This window comes from Ornithodoros turicata, chromosome 2 (genome assembly GCF_037126465.1).
Source record: "Ornithodoros turicata isolate Travis chromosome 2, ASM3712646v1, whole genome shotgun sequence".
NCBI classification, from domain to species: domain Eukaryota; kingdom Metazoa; phylum Arthropoda; class Arachnida; order Ixodida; family Argasidae; genus Ornithodoros; species Ornithodoros turicata.
This window is the reverse complement of record NC_088202.1, coordinates 92,163,481-92,179,575: the sequence shown is the minus strand read 5'-3', so window position 1 is coordinate 92,179,575 and position 16,095 is coordinate 92,163,481. Positions and strand designations below refer to the sequence as shown.

At 45.7% G+C, this 16,095-nt stretch overlaps 1 protein-coding gene across 1 annotated transcript in view; it reads right to left on the bottom strand.

The window, feature by feature from the left end:
* Positions 1-16,095, bottom strand: part of LOC135385788 (galactosylceramide sulfotransferase-like) — a 435,824-nt gene that overhangs the window by 385,581 nt on the left and 34,148 nt on the right. The window lies entirely within an intron of this gene.

Sequence of the window (16,095 nt, the reverse complement as noted above, 5' to 3'; positions counted from 1 at the left end):
CTGTGATCGTAAGCGATGTCATAAATTAATCTGTCTGTAGATTAATTTTGCCCACCTAGGGGTTATTTACCGTGCGCTGAAATCTCCTGCCACCAAGTTGGTGGCGCCCTTAGTCGGATTCGAAACAGCAACCTTGTGATCAACACGCGAACGGACCAACTGTGCCACCGAGGCCGATAGTGAGTCAGATCACGTGCCGAATAATAATATTGGCTAAGAAATCCAAACGTTTGTGCAGACGATCCACACTATAAGAAAAACAAAAAAGTCTTACTGCTCGTTTCGTTTTTCGATTTTTCTCTTCCCTTTTTTCTCAGCGTCTAATGGTTTTCCGTACACATTGTTGAAGGCTCTATGTTTCAACCTGCTTATAGGCAGAATACGGGACTGAGCCTCCTAAATTTTTGTGATGTGTTCATAACGTTTAATACATTTCCACGTAACAATTTGATATATTTGTATTTTTTTTGTGGAAGTGCAGAAAGAGTGTTTGGAGCCTACGATCTGCAGTTTGCAGGAGTTTGCAGTTTCTTAAAAATGTATCTGTCCATCACCCTGGTTTAACTGAGATTTGTATCGCTGCTATTTCCGCATCAGCACCCTAGATCATCTGCATTTCATCATAGGGATCGTTTATCTGTGTTTCATCACCTTAAGCACACTTTCTCACAACAGCGATTTGACTTGATTTGAGTGTTACGCAAAAGAAGGGAAAAATTTAATTTGCCAGACGAATAAGTTCTGTATTCCCACAATGAACCCCCCCCCCCACACACACACACTCAGCCCACAAAAAAGCAACAGCCATCGCCCTCTCCCTCTCCCCGCAGCCCCCGGCGCACATCCGACCAGCAAATGCATGCGTAAATGCATAGCTGCGCCTATATACAGTGCACAAACAGCGATAACGCAAAACCAAGGAACTTGAGAGTATATGCTTAGCTACCCGGGCCCAATACGCTATGCAAGCAGGTCAGCTGCCTGCGCAACTTCCCTGTTCCCACTCTCCCCTATTTTCTGTGGAGCGACCTCATTCGCCTCTCTCCCAAGTATAGCGGGGTAACACCAAACTGCTCAAGGTTACGAGGCTGACGTGCTTTCTTCTGTAGACCCAGGCGGACAACCATGCTGGTCTACGAATTCCCCCGTATTGTTGACCTGTGATTGGACAGACAATTCGTCACGTGGTCTCTCCAAACCCTGTCCTCTCCACTGCGCAGAGGCAAACTGTCCAGCACAACTCACTATAAAGTTTAGAAGAGGCGACAACGTTGCTTCCCGCTTGAATTCCCAGACACTTAGCACATTTGAAGTTTATATTCTTCAGGCGATCGAGAACAGATTTCAATATAGCCATTTGGGGTGTATATCTTGTGCGGAGCACCGTCACGATGTCCTCCGTATCCTCCACTGTTTGCACACACTGAACAATTTGCTGAGCCAGCGCTCCCAACCATGTTTAAAACTGTATGTCATACGCGACGTTCAAGCGAAATCGATACAACACACACACACATACATTGGATGGTGAAATCGATACAAAATGTCTAAATAGGTTGCGGTATGCTGGATTTCAGCTACGGGTCTACCTGACCCAAGAGAGATGAGCGACTGTCCTCTTGTAACCATTGCCTTCTTCGTGTGTTCTCTGTCAGCAACTTCAAAACGTTTTTCACGTCAGGCTAGTGCCAGATATGTCAGATCAGACAGATCACCAGATGTTCCGTTGACGATAGATGCGCTATATCCGCTACCTCATTCGCAGCTTCGTCACCTCGTATGCCTGTACTTCCAGGGATCCACTGAGTTTTTAATGCCATGACCTGTGTCTATTAATTTATCATATTGTATTTCGATGTCCCGTACTGTTTGCGCCATACAGCCACTGCCAAAGAAGAAAGTTACGACTGAGACAGAGAAGATATCTACCCGTCGCGCTCCTTCACCCCGCAAGCAGTTTTTACCTATCACTGCTCGTTGTGCAAGTTAGTAGCCGTGGAGGAGCAGGTGTAGCAAGAGCCATAGGTTACCAATGGTTGACGTAACATGCGCATAAGCAGGTTGGCTGCACACCCAATGAGCGACACTTCTGAAATAAATCCAGAGATGGTATCGGCTTTCCAACATTCGTAACACCAGTGCACGTGTACGAATGTTTTGTGTATTCAAGACGCTGCGTATTACGCAAGGTTACACGCGTGTATAACACACTAAAAGGCGGCATGCGTGCAGAAGCGCCGCAAAATGTTTACAGCCCCGTTTGCCGACCCAAGCAGCACAATGTACTGAAAGTCGAGTGCAATAGGGGTGGACGGGTAGGTGGAAGACCTTGAACACACTCTTGAGACTAAGGAACAGTGATAAGACACATACCGTCCACCCCTATTGCACTCGACTTTCAGTACATTGTGCTGCTTGGGGATACGCAATACGCAGCCGATAAGCGAATTAGCCTTCGCGTATACACGTGAATTCCCTGCTTATTTTTGCAGATGTGTGCTGAAAAGAAAAAAAAAAGGAAGCAGAAAGAAGGCGCGGGTAGAATTGCTGTAATAAAATGTTTTGTGGGGCACAAAATGTAGGCATTTCGTCAGTGGGTGACCTCCACCCGCGTCCCACGTAAAGCAATTTTCATCTGGAGATCGTGCACAAAACTTGCATGCTGCTAAATCGTACGCGCCCGCCAGGGGTGTTGACATCATACGACCTCCTACACTGCTCGAAGCAAATAAGATTATCAGGATGCTTGTCGCTTTTTGCATCGCGCTACATAATTACCAGTGGGATAAGGAATCTAACTGATTATGTTACCGGATAAAATCGGCAAAAGACAAAAAATCAAAGCCGGTATCCCATTTAGGCCCATTTCATATTAACGTTTTTCTTGTCCGTGTTTTTCACGGAGCCAAAACGGACCCGTTGGAACCTACGGGACTCGATTGCCGAAACGGAAAAAAAAGAAAAAAAAAAAAAGAAACACTGTCAAGGAGCCCGCGATGAGGGAATCACAAACGTAACATGAAAACGGTTAGGAGCAACTGAGGGTCATTCGAACAAGAACTTTCGTGCAAGAGGCTGCACTTCCCCTAGGTTCTCTTCTTGAAGCAAACGAACGACAAATACGGTAGCATGAAATGGGTCTTAGTTATACTGAACGCTGTAAAGGCAACGTTAATCAGGAGCAGCGAATCACCCGTCCGTAGGAACAAACTTCGACATTTTTTCTGCCTCTGTTTTGGTTTATGTTTGCTTAGATGTTAGGTTTATAGACATGGTCTGCATGAACAGACGAATAGTCCAAAACGTCATTCTCCCACCTTGTCGTACACTACAGAAATCGCGGTTTTCCTTCTTCGAAGGCATGGTACGTTGTCTCACATAATGTGACGTACAGTTTGAAGTTGACATTACAGCCACGCATCATTTTTACTCGGACGTTCGTAGATCAACAGCAGCTCCTAAGAGAGAAGCATTGCAGGCAGTGACGTTACACGGTAAACGCCGAAGCCTCCTCCATTATTCGCACTCTCGCCACCATAACTGTCGAGCCAATTACGACCTACCGAGACAATACACCCTATGGCATCGAAGGCAGAGGTATATTCCCGCACTATACGTCATCACGTATATCCCCCCTCGCGAAAACCTATTGCCATCAAATTTCACCAAACAAAGCCAGCGCGGTAACACGACTAATTCCCAGTCATTCAGGAACACGGGAACAAAGACCCTTCCCGAGAATCATCCACGGTTCGAGGGCCTGCACATCTTCCGAAGGTACCCCAGGAATGTCGAACGCCGGAAACCAGCGGAAGCGCCGCAAAGAGAGAGAGAGAGAAAAAAAAAACAATAAAATTCGTGATAAATGCGCTCAATTCTGATTGGCCAGTCGGCAAGCACAGAAAGCCCTTTCTTTCATTTTGTTCTGTTGTTCGAGAAATTTCTGCAGTCTGATGACGAGGGGAATCCCCCATGGTCACCGACAGTCTACCGGTGCTATTTGCACGTGAAATCCTGTTAGATGCGGGCAAGAAAATGGTACGGACGGTTTCCAAGAACTTAGAGAGGAACTGCTCTAACGTTTTCCTTCGTGCAACGCATTAATTCCCCAGCTGTCGTACCACGAAGAGATCACCGTATTTGTCCCACAGAAATGTACGTGTTTCCTGTTCCTAACGACGTGTGTGGGATAAGGCTCCGATTAATCCCCGTTATGTGGTTGACGAAAACGATGTACTGCTGACGGTACCTTCCAGATTCTGTCTGTAGACACATCCTTCTCGTGGGTTGTGCAATGATGCGCTTTGTTTGTACTCGCCGTTGTATACGCAGCTTGTTGCTACGTGCGTTGATGACTTTTTTTTCTTGGCGCATGGGATACTTACCCAAGCAGCACAACAGACGATTTACAAAACTTGTAGCGCCGTCTGTTGTGCATATCGGAGAGCATGCGGAAATGGAAAATACGTTCTTTCGCGTGTGATGTTGTTGGGTAAAACCATGCCGTCTGTGGATTACTCTTTCCCATAATTCTATTTCGTACATTCATTTCTATTGCATCTGAATCGATATTTAACGTGACGTTTTAACCAATAAAACTGAAAGGATGGCGGCCAGCTGGTGTAGATGCATCAGGAGAAACCTTGAGCCTGAGGACGGAGAGGACAAAACACATACGCAGGGCTCACACTCAGGGCTTCTTGAGCCCTGCGTGCGTGTTTTTTGTCCTCTCCGTCGTCAGGCTCAAGGTTTCTCCTGATGCGTTTTAACCAATATTTAGTCATTTTGTGCCTGACTTCTTTTCTTCTCTAAATATCGCTGCTGTAAGTTGAACAGCATGATTGTCATCGATAGTCATAGTCACACAGCATCGTGTCCTTTCCTTGCCATGTCGGGCATGCTTACTCTAGGCAGCATTGTGTCTTGAGCTAAAGTCGACGCCTCATAAGTAAAGTGGTAAGTTAACGTGGATCGTATCGCCACGGTGGACGGTGTAAGCGAGCTCAGTTTGTTCGGCTGTCTTTGCTTTTCTTTGACGTTTCAGGGTCGAATTCGAATGCGGTTTGCGATAAGAACAACAACAGTTGCGCCGCGTGTACCGCGCTGCCTCCCGGGATTTATGCAAGTCGTCTGTTAGAGGTGGATGGGTCTAAATCAGACTTGTGCGTAACGCGTTACTAGTAATTGCGTTACTTGTAATCAATTACTTTTTTGAGTAATTTTTCGAGTAATCAGTTACTTTAAAGTCAAAGTAATTTTTCGAGTAATCAATTACTTTTCTGAGTAATCGATTACTGAGTAATTGATTACTTTCCCGGCAGAGACGAACTCATCTTTTAGATGTTCTGCCCCAAGTCAAGATCTTCGTGCCATCAGCCTTTGTTCTGGAATTTCAGAGTATATCTCCCTGATCTCTTCCTACACCAGTGTTGTGGTTCCCTTGGTGGTAGCTTTGGAGGTTTAGTGAGTCATGGGGAAGTTCCACGCATGATCTTCCACAATCGGGTCAACGTCTTCTAGGGTTGCCACCAGGCTGGTATTATACCGGCACGGCCGGTTATTTGGGCGCTCTGCCGGTTGCCCGTAGGAAGGTGATACCGGCAGCCTTTTGCCGGTATTTGTGGCTCAAGACCTTTCATAAGGGCTTTTACGGGATTTTCCCTTCAACATTCCAGTACAGCTTGAATAAATCTGGAACACAGACCCAGTTCCGCAGTCACCAGTCGTTTTCTTAGTTATTCATTCTTCTTATTATTCATCGTTATTATTATTATCATTGTTATTTCTAGCATCAATGATACAGCCAAACACAGGAACATATGTTTCCTATGTATTATCTTGAGCGAGCACTCTCTCTCTCTCTCTGTGTGTGTGTGTCTCGTCCACCCATCACCCACTTTCCCTTTTCCACGAGCCTTTCCTCCTTTCCCTCTATTCCACCTCCTCTCCTCGAGTCGGTATTTTTCACTACGAAAAGTGGCAACCCTAACGTCTTCCCGGGCGATAACTACAGTAGACGTACATATTTTTGGGTTATTTCAGCTGTTCCACTGTTGAACTTTTCTTTTTCTCTCTTTTTCTTTTTTTTTTTTCTGAGGCACACAAAGACGGGTATACTTTGCGTGAATCATAGGTGGGGAAGTTACTTTTATTTTGTAGTGCACTACCGTTACTCACTACTTTTTCGAAAAGTAACGCGTTACGTTATTCGTTACTGTTGCGGTAGTAGGTAACGCGTTACTAACGCCGTTACTTCTGATAAGTAATGCCGTTACTTTTGCATTACTTCACCAGTTGTCCTTATAATATGTACAATTTTTGGTTGAGTCACATAAGTGCATTCCGCAAATCAATACAAGCAATGTTGGGCACAAACAAGGGTCACGCATGAACACAACTTATATGTACGATTTATTGCAACGCAGAAGTAGTTGATGTTCAAAATTTTCATCGGTGAGCTTCGCCCTTGGGCTGAGAGGACGCCTAATGACCAGTGAGTGCTCCTTGTCAAGGTTGATAGACACGGTGACCTTTTATCTCATACAGTACAAATCCAAACAGCCAATTCCTTGGTACTTTGTTACTTGTTCAGAGGGTAGAGGCTATTTTTCTGCCGCTTTTGCCCCATTCGTCCGAAAAATACCAGAGGGAGTGAAAAACAGAGGTGGTAAACAAAGGTGACATCTCAACCAGGGTAGGTCAACAACCCTTCTTTTGTGTTCTTCGTGGGTGTCGATGTGACCTTCTTGTCATTGTTGAAGATGAATAGAAAAAATCGGGGATTTTCCCGAATTCTGCAGGCACGGTCCTCGCTCAAGCTTTCAAGTTCCCGAACACGCAGTAACGCATAACGCCGTTACGCGTTAGTTGTTAAAAATGTAATGACGTTACGTTACTCATTACTTTTCTCCCAAATGTAATGCGTTACCATATTTCACTACTCGAATGTAACGCGTTACCGGTAACGCACTACTTTGTAACGCGTTACTCCCCACCTATGGCGTGAATGCAGAGTAACGACCGGAGTAACGCGTTACTTTTCTACTCGTTACTCAATTACATTTGAAGTCCTGTAATTGGTAACGGTAATCAATTACTTTTTCCGTACAAGTAACGGTAAGGGTAATCAATTACTTTTTTCGAGTAACGGGCACAAGTCTGGTCTAAATCAAGGTTGTTTTCTTGTTCTCCTCGTGTGATGGTGTGCGAAATGTAGCACCACACTGATAAGACAACTTCAAGTCATCCCCACGTATATTCGAACTTTTAGGACATTGTGCTGCTCGAGTACGAGGTGATCGCCATACGAATAACTCTGGAAATAAAAGTATAGTGTTTTTTTTTTTGTGATTATACTGAGAGATTGTCTTGAGTAGGTCGTGGTCTTAAGGCTTCGAGAGCAAGTGTTTCGTCTGGTTTCAAGAAGAAGCAAAATATGAAGAACTTGGCTCGAACCTACATTGCGCCGGCTACACCAGCACGCGAGGGTATACTAGAGTGTCTTTTTACGTTGACAGGGGTTTCAAAGAGAGTTATCACAAAGCTAATAAGAAAAACGAAGGCAAACATTGTTTATATGTCCACCGGAGGGTCCTTGGACGGGCACTGACATCTCGCTCTGCCGATAAATAATGGTAATAATGGTAACGGTGCCGTGATGTTACACGTAAGGTTTGTCTGCCCAGTGTGGCGACCTGTTGCACGTGCCGGAGGGTAGGACTGCAGATAATTTGCACCACCTGGGGTTCTATTTACGTGCGCCGGAACACGGTGCTGGAAGCAATGTTTACCTCCCCCACATTTACCTCTCCACCTCGGCCGGGATCTCTGCCGATGTTAAAGGAGTTGTGACACTTTTGTGCATGTGCTTCATCACATGATGCACGCATTGTACTGCACGACCAAGTACTGAGAAAAAAAATGAATTATTTATCTGCGCGTTGAACTTGGCGAGATACACTTTGAATGAACTTCGGCAGAACAAATTGATGAGTGCGAGAGCCCCACGCACTCCGCACTAATGGCATCTTCGACTGGCATCAGCCATGGATCGCTCTAGAGCCTGGTCAAAACGGAGCGCTCTGACAACACCTTCGGCATTTCTTCCATATTCTTTCTTCTTCTAGCTCGGAGCACTCTGGCTTAGAGCATTGGTACCGCCAGTTAAAGATATCATAAGTTTTATCCACTCCCGATCTTCAGTTGCTCGCTGAATCATCTACAGTAACTCAAGATGTGCGTTACAGACTCTGGCCTGATTGCACACCATCGCCACCACCCGCTCATCCGGAAACTTCGGGCAAGGCGCAGCACGCCGATCCACGGATGTATAATGTCATTCAAATCCCGCGTTCCGAAATTCGTGATCAGCCCCGCCGCTGAAAGCACGGCCCCGTGGACACTTCCGTCGCCAAGCGTCACCGCCTCTGTCCTAGAGATCACGGACAACAAAAGGAGCTACCCCGACCTCGCACTACAGCAACTGACTATGGACTTCATCGGCACAGCATATGATGGGTTCTGCACGGTCTTCACGGATGGCTCCTCAACGAAAACTTCGTCATCCTCATCTTTTGTGGTACCCTCGATACCGCTCACCCGGGGTTGCCGGTTGTCCCATCGCACCTCTTCGACCTCAGTCGAGCTGTACGGAATCCTGCTGTTCTTACAATATGCGGCCAAATGCGATCCACGGCGATGGGTAGTCTGTACGGACTCCAAGTCAGCTCTTCGATGCCTGAAAACCTCAGGTCTCCGCGGCTCATTGGCCACACTTGTGATAAACATTCTACGCCTACTGAAGTCCATAACTGCCCACGGCCACACCATCGCTTTTCAATGGATTCCGGGTCATTGCGGAATCTCTGGCAATCGCGTTGCCGACGCTGCCGCAGCGGCCGCTCACCACCAGGGCAAGTGTGTCCCGATTGTTCTCCCAAGGGGGGACAGACGGTCCCTTCTTCGTGAGGGCTGCCTCCTCATCCGTCGAACAATGGCGTCGGGATGTCCCGGCCAGTACCATACTGGGAACTGTAGACCCAACATTCGCGTGTCGCTTACCAACATCTCTACCGCGCGTCATTAAGTCCCTCCTACATCGCTTACGGCTGAATGTTGCCTTTTCGCCGTACTACCGTTACCAGATAGGGTGTGCCAGTAGTCCCTTGTGCCCGAAGTGTGGTGTGCCAGCGACCGCGGACCATGTGATCATCGCATGTGCCACTTATAGGAGGGAGCGTCACTTGTTGGCAAACGACCTTGCGCGGATTGACAGCCGACCCCTTGACCTCAGACTCATTTTGGGACCATGGGACACACGAAAGCAGATGTCCGTCTTACGACTCTTCATCAAATTCCTGCAAACTACCGGCCTGACCGACCCTCTCTAAAACCCTGTCAGCGTCGTCAGCATCATCCTCATCACCATCCTCTCATTTTCCCCCAATAGCAATGGGGTAGCATCCCGCTCAATGAGCGGAAGTCATCCCCATATCATCGTCATCATTTCTCTCTCTCTCTCTGGCTTCCACGTTCACTACGGGATCTTTGGCATCAGTAGTACAAGATGTATTGCACACATACCATGATATCCAATTGCACTGGATCCCTAGTCATTATGGTATTGTAGGCAACGAAGCTGCGGATGCTGCTGCACGCAGGGCTCTTCAACTCAGGCACGTCCAACTGATGCCCATTTACTTTACCCAGGGGGACGCGACGCGAATGCTGAACGAACTCAAACAAATGTGCAGCACCTCCTGGCTAACAGGGTCAGCTCGGGATTCGGTTCTTTACAAGGTCCATCCAGAGTTACGCTTTTGAGCACCACCTTCCTTCACGCGACAAACGACGACTGTCCTATAGGCTATGGCTCAATGTAAAGTACAGCGTACGTAAACTGGGCAAGCGCGACTCTCCAAACTGCAGTGAGTGTGGCGTTGTAGTGGACGCAGAGCACATCCTTCTCAGGTGTCGGAAATAGGTTTGACATTCGAAGGGTTTTAGAGGCGAGCCTGTCTCGTGTGGCCTCCCGAGCCTTTGACATCTACAACTGGGCTTATGGACATTCGATAACTTGCTAAGTGTGTGCTGTGTGCAGAGTTGTACACGTTACTCGAAAAAAGTAATTGATTACAATTACTGATACTACTGCGCCAAAAGTAATTCTTTACCGTTACAAATTACTTCATCGAAAATGTAATACGTTACCGATTAAAAATGTAACGCGTTACTTTTCCCGTTACTTTTAAATTGTTGACCATAGCAAAGCCGACAAGCCTGCAGTGAATGTAACCATGCAGATTTGTTGCAAATTCTAATATGAGACACCAACATACTTGATAAGTGAAATTCACAAATACATTTGAAAGCAACATACAAAACGCATACACGGGTTTATTACAGATTTATGTACACATTTAAAACCTCGAAACATGCGCGTCGAAACATCCGCTTGGTTTTCTTACTATTGCTATGTTCAGCCTGCACAATTTATCAATACAGTCACCTATTTTACTGTTGCTCCAGTAGGTCGCGGTATAAGGGATTATCATATTACTGTGGCGTGCATGGAACACGTGTGGACTAGAGACGGGCGTCACAGTGACCTCTGCGTCATTGCTAAAGTCGAACTCGTGGTGGAACAGAAGAACAGATTGCCGGTTGTCTAAGGGTTGCCATTGTTGACAGAAGGTTAAAAAAGTAATCGATTACTCAGTAATTGATTACCGAAAATTGTAATCAGATTACTTGGAAAATTACTTGCTCACAAAATTAATTGATTACGTTAAAAAATTACTGGAAAAAGTAATTGATTACTAGTAACGCAATTACTAGTAACGCGTTACGCACAACTCTGCCCTGTGTGTGCCTCCCAGTGATTCGTCTTCTTGTTTGACATTTGTTTTGAACCACATGTTGCACTCCACCCCCGTTCATCTGTTTGTATTCACCGTGTGTAGGCGTCCTGGTGTAGCATGTCCGACTTTGTCGCGACTCACATTCCCATTTTCTTCGTTATCACATCGCAATCACCTCACGCACTCGTATTGGACGTCATGAACACGTGAACTCCCCCGTGGCTGCTACACCAGCGGAGAAGTCACAGCCGGATGAGCCGCTATACAAATAACCCATTTTATTCTAGCTAACTTGGGGCGAAGCATCACAACATCATCAGGCGGACGACGGCACAATTTTTAAACTAAAAACGAAGTTTTTAGTTTTCATACAAAATGTTTACTGTGATACCAAATGACAGATGTTCTCGATTATCTGTCGAAGCCATGTCCTTCAGATCAGTGCGTGTGCCAGTGCACTGTTGCAACTGTCAGTAATGCGTCCATAATGCGCTTCTAACAGATTCTGCATAATACCCCCATCGCCACCTCCCATCTCCAGATCGTCGTCGTTTGGCGTAGCATACGGTTTTCGATTTTAGGGCACTTACTTTTACGGAAATTGAGCTGGCATCTATTGCGAATAAGTCAGCTTTTTTAGCAGTGATTCTAAAAAATATAAGTACCCGATCCGATTTTGTGTGGTTCAGCATATTGAGGAGGAAAAATCACGAATTTGCACCTATAGGTAAAAACAGCAGGACATAAACAAGCAAAAAATCACGTCATACGTATATTTACATTACGGATAATTACAAATCTCAAATCACCATCGTGTAGAATTAGTGGCACACAGACGGCATACGTCATAATTCTGTCGTCCCTTCCGGTTAAAAACCCGCAGTTTCGAGAATGGGCGCTCCACATTTACACTATAACAACTGGTATGGCAGAATGCTTCGGGCACACTTAGACAACTGGCTACGATGGCCACATTCGCGTATGGTAAGCTCAAAACCGGGTGGGGATAGACAGCATTCCCTAGACAAGCATACAGAACGTATTCCTATAGGACTGCTTTGTGTAATCTCCATATTATTTTTAAATTCAATTCAATCCAATCCAACTGCTTTGTGAAATCATCCATTAAGAAATCGGCAGCGCATGACAGCGGCCGTGTGTAATCTGCACTCACTGGCTTTCGAATGATGTTTGGCATGTTGCCGTCGAATGGGCCCAAGATGGACAAAAGCGTGTCGCATGTAGTGCGCCACTCGAGACTTGTTTATTGCGCTCCCACCTGAAGCATTACACGACAGCCTTATGCGAGCCAATGTCACACCTTTGGTACCTAACGAAATTATATACTATTTTTTTTATATATTATTTTTTATTATTATTTTATTTATTTATATTATATTTTTATTATATTATTTATTTTTTATATTTTATTTTTATTGTTTCACCAATATGGAACTCTCAAGGTTGATGCCTTGCCCGTATAACAGACAGAAAGAAGCATTTATGAAAAAAGGCCTGCCGTGTCCATCATGGTCAAGAAATAACTGAAAACGCTCCCCTTATTACATAGGTCAGGAATGTTCTTTTGCGAGATAGCACGGATGCAGGACAGATGGAGATGCCATCCAAAAACGCCGTCTGCGGCGGCTCCACCTCCGAAGGGCGGTGCCAGGCCACGGCTATTCGATCGATATTTTGAGCGAAGCAGAAATTCAATGGGCACAATGCGTGAACGTTTTATCCACGCCCAGGAAATGTAGCTTTATGGGAGAGTTCGGCCATGGGTGTTCCCCTGTTCACAGGCAAGAGTTCTGCCAAAATTATGTCGCATTTAGTTGCCAGGAATATCGTTCTGGCACAATTTGAATATCGCTGAAATTAGGCTCCCTCAAGTAAATCGCTTTACGCGCGTGCCGAGAAATTGCGAAACACGGAATAAAACGCATAAGAGCCGGACGCATCGATAGCTGCATTACCGCGGTCATTAGCAAAGGCAACACTGTACCCTAGCTGTTTATACACTGATGGGAAAAGTATCTCAACATTACTGGTTGCGACGCTTCGTCTCAAATTATTCCGGATTATGTAAAATGCAATATTTTTGCATTTATGCGAACCTGCCTTCTAAATTTTACAGCAAAAGGGGTAATAGACGCGTAGAAAACCGGCACTGCGAATACCGAAAGGCATGCGGCTGTGTCGTCACGGCATGGCAAGCGTCTCCGCCAGTGAGGAAGCCCGCGAGAGGTCACGTGCTTACGACTACCAATGGGAATGGCCGGAGCTCTGACGTCAGAACTTGACGAGTACCTATGTTCAAGGGTTTGTATCCAACTAGTTACGATTCGTAGAAAAGTATTTTTTCTTTCTTCAACACTCTAGTGCAGTAGTTCCCAAAGCGTGGTCCACGGGCCCCCTGGGGTCCCCGAGACCGTCTTGGCGAGTGCTGGGGGCTTAATCTTTAACGCGGCTAACGGGCTAACGATGGGTGGGCCGTTCGCTAACTTCGACGTGTGACACGTATTCACGTGACATGTGAACCGCTCCTTTCGTTAACGGAACACTGGCGTAATCTCTGGCAGTCGTAACGAGCTAGCAAGCTGTTAACCTTTAACGATTCGTTAATATCTTCAGTTTTGCCGCGTGATTCAGCCTAGTCGCGACGCTCGAAACACATTAACTGCGATACGTGACGAAGTTCACGTGATTTATGACGTCCTTGGTTTTGTTAAATCTGCTGCTTGTCTAGCGATCTATCGAGCTCGTCTTCCTAACGGGTCATCAACCCACTCGTCAAGACGTTAAATTGGTGCAATGATGGAGACCTCTTGTGTTAGACAGACCATTTCCACACCTAGTCAGCGAAGAAATGCATGCAATACAGGCAGAATTCTTTTATTTGGGGAGTTGGATGATGTGCTGCGATTTTTCAGTTTACCATGTAATTTTAGACGTTACTGTTTCCACAGAGTAAAGTGCTGGCGGGCGAGCTAGCTCCTGTTAAGTTGCTAAAGTAGTCGTTGGAAGCCTTATTTGCCAACAAGAAGCAACCCATATGTTTGCCACTTCGATTTGATTTGCGAAAAGCTGAGAAGGAAGAAGGGAAGGAGGAGGAAGAAGGCGGAAGCTGAGGAAGAAGAATGGAAGCCCAACTACCACAACAAAGAAAACAGATTAATCATATTGTCAGAAGGAGCGGCAGTCTCGGCATCAGACCGCTATTTGCTGACGCTCGTGACGTTATAGCACGTAACGACATACCCTGGTATTATGGCCCTACTGGTATATACTACACAAGATGGCGGAGGGCTTCTTCACTTGGAAGATAACCCAATCGGCTAACCTCGAAGCCGAAGGCGTCAGGATCCTTTCCAATTAAACGAGATAGATTTCGTTAAGTTTCGCCTGTTTAAGAACGCATGCCGCAAGCTACGTCTGCCCAGTGCAGTGATGTCACGGACCTGATGAGCCGTTGAGGGCTAGCGATCGTGCCCCCAACGTATTGTCGCTAAGGTCGCCCGTTTCGTTAGGCTAACGACTCGTTAGACCGTATCGGCTCGATAAATCGAAAGCGTAATGCGATTAAGCCCCCTGGTCACGTCATCTCTCAGGGGGACGATATTGATATATGACGATATAGATGATACTAAAGAAGGCAGAAATATGCTACCTTCTCATTTCCTGTATGGCGATGCATTGTTTGTTTGTTTGTTTTTCCTTTTCTTTCTTCACGTCCCTCATTTATGTCAACATGAATCGTACTTAATGGGGGTCCTCGAATGAATGTGGTTTTGGGGGTCCGACACAACGAAAAGTTTGGGAAACGCTGCTCTAGTGTGCAATAGAATGTGTGCGTGATCAACCACATCTACCAAAGTGTCACAACCCTTTTAAAGGAAAGTACTAACTACGTATATGGCATCACTGGTACTTGTAGTAAGGTATAAAGTACAATACTGCAAATGCAATTAAAATATTCTACAAACTACTTGGCAGAGTACGTCAAAGTACCCGTTAAGTACACCGCAAACTGTTTGTATTACTCTGTGTTTCACCTTATGCTGGCGACCAAACGTGAAAAAGTAATTATATCTGGAAATTTAAGAAAATGTTTCGCACTGATTATGAACTGAAACAGATTGCTTAATTCGTGTTTACACCGGCACAGTGGGGTTATAGTCCAACTTTCTGGTATAATATGAACCGAGAAGGCAAGCAACGATGCACACTAACGTGCTCGTGAACGAACCTTCGTGTATGCAGACAACAAACACTTGGTTTCGAAAAACCAAGAGGATTGATCCTTTCTTCTTTCCAAAGCCGATGTCAACATTTTGGTGACCCAAACGAGAACCGATGTCCCTTCCCAGCCCATATAGCCACCAACCGATCTCCCCAGCCGAACCTGCTATGGGCCATATCCATATGACCACATCGCTATTTGGGGTGTAGTTCCGTATCGGGACCACTCGTTTTTAAAAATCAGTGAAAGCGTCTCGAAGGTAAATATTGTATAGAAGTGAAAGAAGGTCATATACTAAATCTAAAAATGTAAGAATTATGAAATTCTGCGGACTAGAACATTTTTTATATGCATTTCAACAACCCCATCTGATGGACTTCTAGCGCAGGAGAAACACGGGAATGCTAAGCCTAACGGATTCGAAAATTGCCATCTTGCAAAAGGTAGGGTCCTTGAATCGCGCTAAGTCGCCTCACTTTAGTGAGTTTGGGTCAGTTTGGGTTAGACAGATAGGGAGGGGTCCCCCCCCCCCCCCCCGGGCACGCACTAGGTGGTGCGGGCGTGGAGACGTGCCTCGGGTTAGGTCAGAAGGTCCTCAGTAAAGATGGCGGATCGCCTTCAACAACCGTGCGATAAAACTTAATTTTTATACATTTCACGCAATATTCGAGGGCCATTCCTGTTTAATTTCGTTACTAATTAGTTCCTCTTTTACGTAAAAGCGTTTGATTTTTGTTTTCATTCTTTTTTCTTTAAAAAAAAACAGTGGTCCCGATACGGAACTACATCCGCTATTTGCTTGCCGCCATTTTGGACTTTCAACTCCATATTTTGGTTCCTACAAGCGGAAGCCCAGTCCCAGCTGGCACGTACAACCTTCCGTTGGAAGTGCTAAAAAATACGGACGAGCACTGAAGAGACGAGACACACAACACACTCTTCGTCCGTACCTTTTAGCGCTTCCAATTAATTCTGACACATACCAACACACCC